This window comes from Podarcis pityusensis (assembly GCF_964106645.2).
Source record: "Podarcis pityusensis genome assembly, chromosome: 3".
NCBI classification, from domain to species: Eukaryota; Metazoa; Chordata; class Lepidosauria; order Squamata; family Lacertidae; genus Podarcis; species Podarcis pityusensis.
This window is the reverse complement of record NC_138026.1, coordinates 37231741-37244742: the sequence shown is the minus strand read 5'-3', so window position 1 is coordinate 37244742 and position 13002 is coordinate 37231741. Positions and strand designations below refer to the sequence as shown.

The 13002-nt window shown below is 42.9% G+C and overlaps 2 long non-coding RNA genes across 15 annotated transcripts in view; both read left to right on the top strand.

Annotated features, from left to right (window-relative positions):
* The window catches only part of LOC308472830, a 210796-nt gene that overhangs the window by 23619 nt on the left and 174175 nt on the right, over positions 1–13002 (top strand). For 9 of the 14 annotated variants that reach the window (XR_013983742.1, XR_013983743.1, XR_013983745.1 and 6 more), the window contains one exon: positions 6561–6629. The exons of 4 other annotated variants lie outside the window; for them this stretch is intronic. This is a non-coding gene — a long non-coding RNA (uncharacterized lncRNA). Of the gene's footprint in view, positions 1–6560; positions 6630–10799; positions 11722–13002 lie in introns of those variants that run through there. One more of the 14 variants, XR_013983754.1, reaches the window with a different exon arrangement.
* Positions 7570–9299, top strand: LOC308472861. Its single transcript, XR_013983785.1, has 2 exons — positions 7570–7761; positions 8842–9299. It is a non-coding gene; the product is annotated as an uncharacterized lncRNA (long non-coding RNA).

Genomic DNA, 13002 nt, shown 5'->3' with positions numbered 1-13002 from the left:
TATCCCACCCTGGTGCATTCAGGACTCCCTCCCTTTTCAGTTAGATTTGTCTGTCTGGTGAGGTGGTCATTGTTCTACTGAGCATAGTGGAAATTTACCAGACAGTTAAAGAACTTGTAAGCAGAACTTGTTAAGAGAAAGTAAATTTAGTTCAAGAGCACCCCTTTCATTAGAAAGAGAGAGAGAACCCAACTTTCGAGTCTGCAAACTGAGGATTTATGCCATTCCGTGACATAGAAGATTGACTTGGAAGTGGGCAGAGGCACTGAGAAATGTGGCCTACTAAGTTTCAACCATTTTGGTTTGGCCAGATTACAATGCCAAAACAATGCCACACAGTCCCTAACACAGGGGTCAGCAAACTTTTTCAGCAGGGGGCCAGTCCACTGTCCCACAGACCTTGTGGGGGGCCAGACTATATTTTGAAGGGGGGGAAATGAACGAATTCCTATGCCCCACAAATAACCCAGAGATGCATTTTAAATAAAAGCACACATTCTACTCATGTAAAAACACCAGGCAAGCCCCACAAATAACCCAGAGATGCATTTTAAACAAAAGCACACATTCTACTCATGTAAAAACATGCTGATCCCCGGACCGTCCACGGGCCAGATTTAGAAGGTGATTGGGCCGGATGCGGCCCCCGGGCCTTAGTTTGCCTACCCATGCCCTAACAGGAGTAGTAAGCATGTGAAATCCACTGAACCAGAGCTATTGAGTTGAACAGAAAGCATGGAGGAGGCCTGCTGATTTTTCTCTTTCTAAACGGTTTTGCTCCTGCAAAATGCAGCAATGATGCTAGCATTTTTTGTGTGAACTTTTTACTTTTAAAATAACAATGTGGATTGTTGCAGCATCTGTTTTGAGCAACATTAAGGAACTGAATGGCTTCCCTTAGGCTATCAGTACAGTATTACTGGCAAATCTCGTTTGAATTCTTAACGCCTTTTGAACTAGGACAGAGGGTTCTTGGTTAATGAGTGAGTGAACAAAAAGTATTTGTCGTAAAACCATATCTCTCCTGAGGCAACCATTTGTGAAACTATGTTCAGACATGCTTCTCTAGCTAAAATCTGGCTACGAATGGCACAGGTTATGCCGCTTCCACTTCTAGTGGATATTCACAGTGGAACAAGTGTCTTTAAAATAAAGGCACACAACAGTTTTGTATGCTTGCAGAGACTATGTTCATACAGAATATCCTTAAACCTGGTGATACCAGGCTATTTGTGCTATGTCTTACCAGCAGTAGAAAAGCCAGTCTTTGAGATACTTCAAAACACAAAAGGTTCAAAACACTGTTAAATGGGTTTGACAGATAAGATGATTCCAAATGTAATAAATTCAGGGCACTCATTTGTTGTCTTGTTGATAAATAATTTCTAGCAACCTGTCCTTGGTTTTTGCTTCCATGATGGCTAAAATCCATTGTATTGAAACAGAACTTTTGCCTTCTTTTTCTGTAGTTGATGCTCTTAATTAATATGGTCAGGCAGGATGCCCTCCCTTCATGCGTCTAGTTTATTTAGAAAAAAACATTTATATACCGCTATTCATAAAAATATTAGCAGTTGACAGTCATACATAAAACTATGCAATAAAAACCTCCTACATTAACAGAGATTTGAGAATTTGTGGTTTAAACAAGCGGCATACCCTATAGGTATAGGCACCTTCTTTCTACAGGGCTTTCCAAGTACAGGATAATACCAATTCATTCTCTGCAACTAATTTTATAAAAAACTCAAACTATTTGGTTCGAACCTAGTGCTTTATATTGCATTGCCTCCCTATTTGTTGTCTCTCCTTTAGCATCTTGTCTTAAAATGCATTATGATAGAAGCTGGCTCGCCTCAGACAGGATTTATGCAGTTCAGAGCAAGGAAAACACGAAACTCCAGAACATCACTGAGAATGGAGACTAAATCTGGTGACTGTTTGCCAGAGGAAAAAAGGAAGGATAAACAAAATCCAAGAGTGTAAAAACATTTAATAAACTTCTTAATCTCTTCCTTCTTAATCTGCAGATAGTTTGTGACAGAGGTACAGAACCCTGAGCTTGCAGGGCAGCAGTTGAAGAAGGAGCAAAAAGGGTTTTCTTGTGTGTGTGTTTCTTTGTGGCTGATTAGCTGCTCTCCCTGTGCAAAGGTCAGAGGGGGCAGGGTTTATGTTGAGGCAGGTGATTAGCTGTGGGAGGAGCTTATCAGAGCTTGCAGGGCAGCAGTTGAAGAAGGAGCAAAAAGGGTTTTCTTGTGTGTGTGTGTTTCTTTGTGGCGGCGCGCAGTTTGATCCATCTTTTAGATTTAGGGGAGCTAGTCTCAAACGTTTGTTGGGGGAGACCTAGGTTTTTTTGTGGGGGGAGTTATTTGTCCTGTCTTCACGCTTTTTATGATGGAGGACCGCTGTAGCCACCCCCAACGACACGTTCTCAAGATGGAGGGGGAGGGAACAGCTGCAGTCGCCTGCGGTTCCTGCGCAATGTTTGCCATCTTGCCAAAGGTTGCAGGCAGCTTTACCTGCAGCAATTGCATGTTGATTGCCCTCTTAAAAGACAAAGTCCAGCAACTGGAGGAACGTGTAGCTACGCTCCAAAGAATTAGAGAGCTGGAGCTCTTCTTGGAAGCAACAGAGCACACCGTCTCCACCAAGGAGGAGACAGGGGACTCCCCTGAGAAGGAGGCTAGTTCACCAACACAGGAGCCAGATATATGGAGAAACGTGACTCAAAGAAGTAGGAGGCCCAGGGTTCGCTCTGATTGTTTAGAAATACACAATCGCTTTGAGGTCCTCTCCCCTAGCATGGAAGACGAAGAGCAGACTCCATTTGAGGATCTCTCCCTCATTACAGTCGATCAGGTATATGAAGACAAGCAGCAAAGTCAGTCCTCAGGGAATGTGCAGGCGACCTTGGAACGGACAGTTCACGGAAGAACCCCGACCAAACCTAAGAGGAGGCGTGTAGTGGTGATAGGGGATTCCCTACTGAGGGGAACAGAAGCAGTGATCTGTGGGCCTGACAAGATGTCTCGGGAAGTGTGCTGTCTCCCCGGGGCTAAGATCCAAGATGTAACTGAACGACTGCAAGGAATCATAAAACCCACTGACAAATACCCCTTCCTCTTGGTTCATGTGGGAACCAATGACACTGCAAGCAAAAGCCTCCAGAAGATCAAAAGAGACTACGAGGCTCTGGGCAGGAAATTGAAGCAATTAAATGCACAAATTGTCATCTCATCTGTCCTCCCAGTTGAACGACGTGGCCCAGGGAGAGAGGGGAAAATAGTGGAAGTGAACAGCTGGCTTCGCAAATGGTGTAAACAGGAATGGTTTGGATTCTTAGATCACAGACTGCAGTTTCTTGAAGATGGACTTCTGGCAAGCGATGGGCTGCACCTCACAACGGTTGGGAGAAATGTTTTTGCCAAAAATCTCAGAAACCTCATCAGGAGGGCTTTAAACTGACTAATGTGGGGGAGGGAGACAGTGCTCCTGAAGGTAGGAGTCTATCAATTGATGAAGATGATCATCCAAATGTCATAGACCAAATGGAGCAAACAGCACGCAGACCTAGTGGTGGGAGGAAAAAATCCTTAAATAAGAGACACGGGGGAATGATTAATGGACTTCAATGTCTATACACTAATGCGCAAAGCATGGGAAATAAACAAGATGAGCTTGAGCTCTTGGTTCAGCAAACTAAATATGACATAATAGGCATCACTGAAACCTGGTGGGATAAGTCCCACGATTGGAATGTAATAATGGGGGGATACAATCTATTTCAGAGAAACAGACCAGACAAGAAAGGAGGAGGACTGGCGTTATATGTCAGGGATGTGTATACCTGTGAAGAGATCCAAGATTTAGAACCTCAAAGCCAAAGTGAGAGCATTTGGGTCAAAATTAAGGGAGAGAAGAATAACAGTGACCTCATTGTGGGAGTTTACTATAGATCCCCAAGCCAAACGGAGGACATAGATGATGCCTTCCTGGAACAGATGGCCAAGCATGCAAAAAGAAGGGAGATAATAGTAATGGGGGACTTCAATTACCCGGATATTTGTTGGATGTCAAACTCAGCCAAGAGCATAAGGTCAAACAGATTCCTCACTGGCCTTGCAGACAACTTCATTGTCCAGAAAGTGGGAGAAGCAACAAGAGGAACAGCCATTTTAGATCTGGTCCTAACCAATGTTGATGACCTGGTTAGTGGGGTAGAAGTGGAAGGATCATTAGGCGCGAGTGATCATGCTCTTCTGAAGTTTACTATACAGTGGAAAGGAGCAGCCAAGCATACTAGGACAAAGTCAATTTCTTGACTTTAAGAAAGCCGACTTCATAAAACTTAGGTAAGTGCTGGGTGAGATCCCATGGACAGTAATACTAAAAGGAAAGGGAGTTCATGATGGCTGGGAGTTTGTTAAGAGGGAGATAGTAAAAGCACAACGTCAGGCAATACCAATGAGAGGGAAACATGGAAGGTGCCTAAAGAAGCCAGGGTGGCTATCTAAAGAACTTTTAACTGAGTTAAGATTAAAAAAGGATGTGTACAAAAAATGGAAAAGGGGGGAAACCACCAAAGAGGAATTCAAACAAATAGCCAGCACGTGTAGACACAAAGTCAGAAAAGCTAAAGCACAGAATGAACTCAGGCTTGCTAGAGAGGTTAAAAGCAACAAAAAAGGCTTTTATGGGTATGTTCGTAGCAAAAGGAAGAACAAAGAAACAGTGGGGTCACTCAGAGGAGAAGATGGTGAGATGCAAACAGGGGACACAGAAAGGGCTGAACTCCTCAATGCCTTCTTTGCCTCAGTCTTCTCCGATAAAGAAAACAATGCCCGACCTGAAGAATTTGGAGCAAATGATTCATCAAAGGAAGCACAGCCCAGAATAACTAAGGAGATAGTACAAGAATACTTGGCTAGTTTAGATGTATTCAAGTCTCCAGGGCCAGATGAACTGCATCCAAGAGTATTAAAAGAACTGGCAGATGCGATCTCAGAACCACTGGCAGTCATCTTTGAGAATTCCTGGAGAACAGGCGAAGTCCCGGCAGACTGGAGGAGGGCAAATGTTGTCCCTATTTTCAAAAAGGGGAAAAGAGAGGACCCAAATAATTACCGCCCAGTCAGTCTGACATCAATACCAGGGAAGATTCTGGAGCAGATCATTAAGCAAACAGTCTGTGAGCACCTAGAAAGGAATGCTGTGATCACCAATAGTCAGCATGGATTTCTGAAAAATAAGTCATGTCAGACTAACCTGATCTCATTTTTTGACAGAATTACAAGCCTGGTAGATGAAGGGAACGCAGTGGATGTAGCCTACCTTGATTTCAGCAAGGCATTTGACAAGGTGCCCCATGATATTCTTGTAAAGAAGCTGGTAAAATGCGGTCTTGACTATGCTACCACTCAGTGGATTTGTAACTGGCTGACTGACCGAACCCAAAGGGTGCTCATCAATGGTTCCTCTTCATCCTGGAGAAGAGTGACTAGTGGGGTGCCACAGGGTTCTGTCTTGGGCCCGGTCTTATTCAACATCTTTATCAACGACTTGCATGATGGACTCAAGGGCATCCTGATCAAATTTGCAGATGACACCAAATTGAGAGGGGTGGCTAACACCCCAGAGGACAGGATCACACTTCAAAATGACCTTGACAGATTAGAGAACTGGGCCAAAACAAACAAGATGAATTTTAACAGGGAGAAATGTAAAGTATTGCACTTGGGCAAAAAAAATGAGAGGCACAAATACAAGATGGGGGACACCTGGCTTGAGAGCAGTACATGTGAAAAGGATCTAGGAGTCTTGGTTGACCACAAACTTGACATGAGCCAACAGTGTGACGCGGCAGCTAAAAAAGCCAATGCAATTCTGGGCTGCATCAATAGGAGTATAGCATCTAGATCAAGGGAAGTAATAGTGCCACTGTATTCTGCTCTGGTCAGACCTCACCTGGAGTACTGTGTCCAGTTCTGGGCACCACAATTCAAGAAGGACACTGACAAACTGGAACGTGTCCAGAGGAGGGCAACCAAAATGGTCAAAGGCCTGGAAATGATGCCTTATGAGGAACGGCTAAGGGAGCTGGGCATGTTTAGCCTGGAGAAGAGGAGGTTAAGGGGTGATATGATAGCCATGTTCAAATATAAAAGGATGTCGCATAGAGGAGGGAGAAAGGTTGTTTTCTGCTGCTCCAGAGAAGCGGACATGGAGCAATGGATCCAAACTACAAGAAAAGATTCCACCTAAACATTAGGAAGAACTTCCTGACAGTAAGAGCTGTTCGACAGTGGAATTTGCTGCCAAGGAGTGTGGTGGAGTCTCCTTCTTTGGAGGTCTTTAAGCAGAGGCTTGACAACCATATGTCAGGAGTGCTCTGATGGTGTTTCCTGCTTGGCAGGGGGTTGGACTCGATGGCCCTTGTGGTCTCTTCCAACTCTATGATTCTATGATTCAATCCAGGGGTTATGGGTGGGGAGGAAGGGATGAATACTACTTGTAATATAAAAATATTTTGGTTTACAATGCTCATTTTTCTTCATTCATAGGAACATCATCATGAGACTCGGGAATACCTTGACCTGAAATGGGCTGAATCCTGATGACACTGATCTAGCGTAAGCATACTGAACGTGTTAATGGAGATGTTGGAAACTTTTTGCGAGAGAATTTCCTCCAAGCTGTATCGCCACACTTTCTGCCTGCAAAGAAAACACTGGATTTCTAAGAAACTAATCTCTCCCTAATGCAGTGGATCTCTCCAGGGCCCCCACCTTACATCTGCTTATGAACTTCAGTGCTTGGTTTGCATTTGATCCAGGAGAGTTCCAAGTGACAGGTAGTGTAAACATCCTACACTCTCAGCTGTGTGGAAAAGAAGAAAGCTGGGAGAAGGCTGTTTACTCTCTCTGCCTTGGAAAGCAGCTGAAGGAGGAAAACATGGAGATCTTGCAAGTTTTTTTTTTTTCCTAAGCCCTGTTTCGAGCTTGCTGTGTAGCAGTTTGCATGTGTATGTTTTGACGCCAAGTTGAACAAGCCCTGGTGAGGATTTTAAAAATAGAAGTTAATTAGCGTATAATGCTTGTTTTTAAAATTACTTTCAGCATTGTGGGGTGTAATTAGGCACTAAGGAGGAAAAGCTACCCAAAACGTACCTCCATAATATGGGAAGAACCATCTAGTTCAGCACTGTGTTCTCACAACAGCCCACAAGCAAGTTGTGAGGGCCTTAGCACTCTTTCCCACTAGCGATCCATGGTCATATCTCTCTTAATAAACATAGTATCACCATAAGTAATGTGTAATGGATAAATGCCAGCTTTCATACTGAAATGGAATAAACTAGAATTGACTTAAACATCACTAAAGAGATATAAATGAGAGGGGGGCAGTTCTTAATAGTCCAGGCAGATTGGTTTTGTTTGGATACCATTGCCTGTGCATCTGACAAGAAAAAACTGGGGCCTAATGTTTTTGAATCGTCAATAAACTTGAAGTTTGAAAAAATGGGATGGACAATGTATATGTATATTGGAGAATGGGATGGAGAATGTTGGATACAGTTTCGAAAAACTAAGGATGCCATTACTTTTATATTGACAATGCGCTTACTTTTTAAGCAGAAGTGATGTGTAGTACAATTGTATTTTTATCACATGTGATCCTTGTTGATGTGCAGGAGATTTTGATTCTTCTCTTCACACTTAAGACTGTGGTGTGGAACAGCAACATTTCTGATAGATCAGCATTGTATAGTTGGAAGGAAACATCAATGAATTGGAAGCTTTGAAAATTGGAACATCTACTATCGCTGATTCAAGGCGCGCATAGAATCATAGAGTTGGAAGAGACCACAAGGGCCATCGAGTCCAACCCCCTGCCAAGCAGGAAACACCATCAGAGCACTCCTGACATATGGTTGTCAAGCCTCTGCTTAAATACCTCCAAAGAAGGAGACTCCACCACACTCCTTGGCAGCAAATTCCACTGTCGAACAGCTCTTACTGTCAGGAAGTTCTTCCTAATGTTTAGGTGGAATCTTCTTTCTTGTAGTTTGGATCCATTGCTCTGTGTCCGCTTCTCTGGAGCAGCAGAAAACAACCTTTCTCCCTCCTCTATGTGACATCCTTTTATATATTTGAACATGGCTATCATATCACCCCTTAACCTCCTCTTCTCCAGGCTAAACATGCCCAGCTCCCTTAGCCGTTCCTCATAAGGCATTGTTTCCAGGCCTTTGACCATTTTGGTTGCCCTCCTCTGGACACGTTCCAGTTTGTCAGTGTCCTTGAACTGTGGTGCCCAGAACTGGACACAGTACTTCAGGTGAGGTCTGACCAGAGCAGAATACAGTGGCACTATTACTTCCCTTGATCTAGATGCTATACTCCTATTGATGCAGCCCAGAATTGCATTGGCTTTTTTAGCTGCCGCGTCACACTGTTGGCTCATGTCAAGTTTGTGGTCAACCAAGACTCCTAGATCCTTTTCACATGTACTGCTCTCAAGCCAGGTGTCCCCCATCTTGTATTTGTGCCTCTCATTTTTTTTGCCCAAGTGCAATACTTTACATTTCTCCCTGTTAAAATTCATCTTGTTTGTTTTGGCCCAGTTCTCTAATCTGTCAAGGTCGTTTTGAAGTGTGATCCTGTCCTCTGGGGTGTTAGCCACCCCTCCCAGTTTGGTGTCATCTGCAAATTTGATCAGGATGCCCTTGAGTCCATCATCCAAGTCGTTGATAAAGATGTTGAATAAGACCGGGCCCAAGACAGAACCCTGTGGCACCCCACTAGTCACTCTTCTCCAGGATGAAGAGGAACCATTGATGAGCACCCTTTGGTTTGAAACATCAATGAATTGGAAGCTTTGAAAATTGGAACATCTACTATCGCAGATTCAAGGCGCGCATGCACACACACTACAAAGGAAAAAAATAGCTCTGGCATCTCTGGAGCATGCCTTAATGGAAGAAGCTATATGTTAGTTACAACCTTCCTATTAACAATTTACAGATGTAGTACTGGGCTGGAGCTGGGTTTGTGAATCCAGGATTGGCTTTCGTACAGAGACAGGCAGTTCCCATATTTATAGAGTAACAAGCTCCAAGAGTTTGAGGCACTAGACTTCTAAAGTGTGGGTCATCCTTCAGTCTAAAACAGGGCCAAACTAGACATTACCTTCAAACGTGCAATGATTGCTCAGCAGCGCTATGTTGGATTAAAAGCTGGTACTTTATATTTTTATTCAATTGCAGAAAGTTGGGAAATAAATTTTCATGGTAATCTGTTTTGGAGGGCAATGTTTTCATTTTTGTTTCTGCTCCAAATTCGCCTTACCAATGGCTTTTCCCCCTGTAGGGTTTTAAATGGCGTGTTTACCTTTTTTAAAATGACTTTGGAACAGGAGAATGGGCTGCTTTGCATGGGGTTTGGATCAAGTCAGGCAGGAAAGCATGAAATTCCCTGCTCCAGTGCATTGCTCTCCATCTCTCTTGCCTGCAACAACTGCTCTTTGGGGGGGGGGAGTGGTGTTGGGGGGTTACCAGGCTGCTGCTGGATTTGTGTGCAGCAGGTAGTTTGCTCTTGGTTTGTTACAAGTTGAAGGTCTTCAGCCAGATTGATTATGAAAGGTTTGCTCATACCCACTTGCATTCATGAAGGGATGGGATCAAGACCTTATGAAAATTTATTTATTTTTATTTAATAAAATCAATGCACCACTTGATTGTAAAGAAAACAACCCATCAAAGCAGTGTGTGTGTGTGTGTGTGTGTGTGTGTGTGTGTGTGTAGGTGTGTAGGACATGCAGAAGCAATTACCTCAGCCTATCTTTTTGACTTTAGAGCACATGATTCATTTATCTATCTTTGGCTAACCCAGCATGATTTCCTTCAGTATCTCTTAGGTGTAGATATGCTACCTTTGAAAACAGAGGTTCCATTTTTCATTATGGGAAAATTCATGGCAAAGTCTAATAGCAATCTTGTTGACCATAATGTCTTCTGAAGATACAGCAATGTCTGTAGTGTATACCATTCAAGACGAAATCTCTCTACTGCCTCAGTGTGAATTTAGTAGCTTCACAAATTTTGTGTGCAAGCACTATTCCCAATAACCTACAGTCCTAAGTGTGAGTCTTTATGGTGATTTTGAGGCGTTCTCTGCATGCTGTAGCTATGTGTAACTAACATTTTTTTAGGTTACTTGAAACTGCCTCAGAACTTTCCATATGGTACAGATTCTAGATTGGAAGTAGAATCAGGAAGCATCCAAGAGAAATTGGCCTCTGGTGTATACATTCATTTTTGTTATCTGGTAAACTGGATGTTTTATGAAACTGGGAGACTGGAGCAAATTCAAAAACATTTCCTATTGCTTTCTGGTATCAAACCTCCCCTGCCCCCAGCTGTAGACCAATGAGCTGTGTATTTAATATGCCTCATTATTCTACGCATGTGAAGGAAAACAGTCTAAATGTTTTGTTTTGAGATGACGGTCACTTGGAGGTTCCTGGGCTCACATTTCCTGGAGTCTTTGTTATAACTTCATCTCTGTTAGAAAGGAAATGGAAAGTTGCTTTTAAAAAATAACCCTGTGCTGCACTAGGGGTGGGGTTGGGGGGGGGATATCTGGCAGGATTTTTTCTTTTCTTTTTGAAGTGCCAAATCCTTTCAAGTGGTTGAGAAGAGAGAGGATTAAAAGTGAATAATGTTAAAGACAAATTGAAGTTGATGCTTGACTTGTCAGTCTCTGGAGTTTCCTGAACAGACTGAATGAAATGTTTTTCAGTTGAAGCCCACAAAGAATTTTTTTAAAAAAGAAGCTGAATGGAGAACAGCAAGGATTTGCATCCTTGTGTCCAGTTTCGTTCCTGGCTTACTAGTAATTATTCCGTTCCTGAGGAATCTTGGCAGCTGAAGAAAATGGTCCAGTTCACAGGACAGGATTTTGACTGTGAATCCTTTGAAAAGAGCTATTCCTAGCTGGATAAAAAGTACAGTGAGGAACAAAAGGGTGGGATAAAAGCAGTATGCGTGTGTCTCGTGCGTATGCATTGCCTTAATTGTAAAGACAGTAATGTTTTTTTAAAATAATAATAATTGTGGAGGTATTTTCCCATGTGCAGGAATTAATATTTTCCTCCATTGGATGAGATACGGGATATAAATAAATTAAAGTGATCAGATGTCTTATCAGCTGTGTGTGTGGCCCACCTTGACAAAACGCTGTACTTAAATCTAAAACGTTGCACATGCAGCTTTGTTGAACTGGGTTACATTTTATGCAAAGCAGTCCTCTTGGCATCGAGGGAATGGGCATGCACACACGGACCCCATTCTTTGCTAGCTTCTATAAGAGCTTTCGGAAGCATTTGCTATGCTTGATCACGACATTGTTTTGATCTGTTTGAAGCAGCTGGTGACATGGTTCAAAGCCAAACCCAAGCCAGCTCTTTACACATAACAATTTGTAATTGCGTCCAGAGTTGTGGGGATAGGGGAGGGGCTCAGGCCAAATAACATGACTGCTCCCCAAGCAATCGGGACGACTGAAAGGAGATCAGGTCTCACTGGATTCCCTCCTCTCGAAGGATCATTGTGTGTATTCTTATGATACGCTATACTGCCATCTTACGTTTTCAGGTGTTTAGTGTTGAGAGACCTTTTACAGACTTGCCAGCAGCTAAATAAATTTTAGTGTAGTTTTCGTTTCTTGGTGCCGCCCTCATTGTCTGTCACTTTTTCACCATTCTTATGTTTACTCTGTAAAGAAACACGTGGTTGGGATTGACCTGAAGTTACAGGCGCACACACCACGTGCGGTAATTTGTATGCTGAGCATCATAACTATAGCAAGTTAAGAGGTGGTCAGTATATTCATTTCTCTTTTAACAATGTAAGAAACTCTTCGCTGGATCAAGCCAAAGGCCCATCTGTTCGGGCTTTCTGTTTGCACAGTGGCCAACCAGATGCCTATGGGCAGCCCGCAAGCAAGTCATAAACATAACAGCCCCTCTCCTATCTGTGATTATCTGCAACTGGTGTTCAGAAGTATACTGCCCCTGATAATGGAGCTGGTGCAGTCACATGCTTGCAGTAGTTATGCAGACAGAACGATTGGAAGAGTGCAATGTTTAATCCCACTCTCTGTTCTCACAGGGATTTTATTTTTAAAAGACCTAAGTTTGTCTTAAGTCATTCATTACCTCCCTGGTCTGGTCTGTCAGGCTGTCTTTAACAGCAACTCAACGTGCTCCTCCGTATAATGGTGTTACTGATCAAAAGCCCAGAATTTGTCTTGAATAAGGGTTATTATGAAAGAGTAGGGATGCCACCTGAACACTGTCCATATTTCAGTTTTGTTTTTGCTTTCGAGCCTCCCAAGCACACCAGAACTGGGTTGTTCCAGGCCTTGCTCCCATGCACAGTGTCCGCCAGTGTATTGTGCAGGTATTTTCAACCTAAGCACGATGCACCTCAGCTTTGCAGATAATTAAATGCAGCTTGTATCTGTCACACACAATTTCATAACCTTGATAATGATTCATATATTAAGATGAGAAGGGGTAATTGAAATAAGAACATACTTTGGGTAAAAAGGAAAAAAAAAACATTCTTCTAAAAGAAGGAATAATATCCATCTTATGGATTTTTCGAGGACGGAACTTGTTTAACTCTGCAGGCTACAAAGCTTCCTTCTAAATGAAAACAATGGTTACATACGTTTTGTTCATCAAAATCTTTCTATTATGCCTTTTGATATGTCTGAAAAAATACAGTGGTATTCAGGTTACATACGCTTCAGGTTACATACGCTTCAGGTTACACACACTGCTAACCCAGAAATAGTGCTTCAGGTTAAGAACTTTGCTTCAGGATAAGAAAAGAAATCGGGCTCCGGCGGTGCGGCAGCAGCAGGAGGCCCCATTAGCTAAAAGTGGTGCTTCAGGTTAAGAACAGTTTCAGGTTAAGTATGGACCTCCGGAACGAAT